Raw genomic sequence first — 2,156 nt, forward strand, 5'->3', positions numbered from 1 at the left:
AGGGTGTTAGTCTTGTTTGAACAAAGTTATTATAAATATTATAAATTTATTATAAATATTATATATTTCATATATATATGAAAAGAGATGGAAATAACATGCCCATTTTACAGAGTCAGGAAATTAAGACTCGTTCAGTTAATAAACAGATCGGGGACTTCTCTTTGTATTGGGACAGTAGGAGCGTGGTATTTCTTCCTGTTCATTGGGTGACAGGCCACTTTGTCCTGTGTTTGAATTAAAGGGCTCGTACTTACATATTATACCCAAACACGCCCTAAGAAAAATACATTCATGAATGAGAGAGAGAGAGAGAGAGAGAGAGAGAGAGAGAGAGAGAGAGAGAGAGAGAGAGAGAGAGAGAGAGAGAGAAAGAACACCCCCCCCCCCAAATAACAACAAAAAGCAAAAACAAACAGAACAAAAAACAGCAAACACTTATTAATCCCCAAAAGGGGGGGGGGGGGTCTTTAAAGTCTATTTTAAGGGGAAAATAGAGTAAGGTTAGTTACTCAAGGGTGAACTCGAACCATCTGGCTGCGGATCAAAGAACAAAGCAAAAATATGAGTCATATTCACTCACTTTATTTGTGTCTTCCTTATAAAATAATTGTTGGTTCATTTAAAAACCTCTAGTTTTTGTTTTCACGTAAAATATCTCTAGATAGAACGAAATTGACGTCACTCATGTCTTTGTTGTTGTTTTATTTTGCCATCCATGTTTATGAGTACTTCTCACTTAACTGTATTAACCGGATTATAAACGTTCAAGGTGATACGTAGTTTTGTGTGTTGGTCTGTTGTATTTCCGGATGGCAATGTTGTGAGTTTCTTAGCCAAGCGCACAGCATCAAATCTAGAGGCGCGAAAAAATATTTTTTAAGGGTAACATTTAATTTATTCGCTCAGTAGTGTCAATGGATTAGTGTGCTCAAACAACACATACATCACTCAAAGGGGACAGTCTCAAAATACTCAAACAATGGTGGATATCTGTGATATTTTCCTCCGTACTCTCGGCGGATCAAACCTCTGTGTCTCGATTTTCACGATCGGCGGATCAAAAGTCTGAAGTCTCGATTTTCACGATCGGCGGATCAAACCTCTGAAGTCTCCATTTTCACGATCGGCGGATCAAAACTCTGAAGTCTACATACGAGCTTTGCGCACCATGCTTTATTTAATTTGGGCGGATCAGACCTCTGATGACATTGTCAAATGAAATAAAACATGGTGCGCAAATCTCGTATGTAGACTTCAGAGTTTTGAACCGCCGATCGTGAAAATCGGGACTTCAGAGTTTTGATCCACCAAACATATAAAATGGTGTTTGTCAATTTTGAATACAATAAAAAAAAGGGAGCCAATCAGAATTGTGTAAAACATCCCAAGAAAAAAAAAAATTGTCCAGAGCCATTACGTCGATGAAACCTGGGTTTACATATCCCAGTGTTCATAGAGTGAAACGTACAAAGGCAATTGCTTGCTACCTATGGATAGAACACTTGCCTATCGCAAAGTATTCTCCGCCAGATCTCTAACAATCAATCACTGCTAGGAGGACAGGGACGTCAGAAAAAAAATATCGACTTCACACCGGACAGATCTCAGACCATTTGCGAGTGAAGCGAGTGCTATACAAGCTGAGCTATAGATAGTGTGCGCTTGGCTAAGAAGCTCACAACATTGCCATCCGGAAGTATAACGGACCAACACACAAAACTCTGTGTAACCATGAACTTGTATAGTCTGGTTAATCCTCTCCTTACCAACTATAGGAAAATCGTCAAATTCGTCACGATACAACCAACATTATTCTTATTCAAATTTCTCTTGTATATCATAAAATTTAAAGAAAATGAACAGTGTGTTGTAGAGCATGTTTTGCCCAAAGAAATCATGTCTCGCAAGAACTTTACTGCTATTATGTTTGATTGATAAAAATATATATTTTTGTGTTATTTGGGTATGAAGTTTTGGGCAAAATCCTGAAAATGGCTGATAAGGGGGGAGGGTTAATATAGTTTAGTGAGAATTACTCATAAACGCAGATGACAGAAAGACCCGAGTGACGTCAACCTCATTCTATCTATCAGAACCCCCCCCCCCCCCCCCCCCCCCCCCCCCCCCCCCCCCCCCCCCGAAAAAAAAAGAAA

This window comes from Berghia stephanieae, chromosome 10 (assembly GCF_034508935.2).
Source record: "Berghia stephanieae isolate SIO BIC M18660-M18661 chromosome 10, UCSD_Bste_1.3, whole genome shotgun sequence".
NCBI classification, from domain to species: Eukaryota; Metazoa; Mollusca; class Gastropoda; order Nudibranchia; family Aeolidiidae; genus Berghia; species Berghia stephanieae.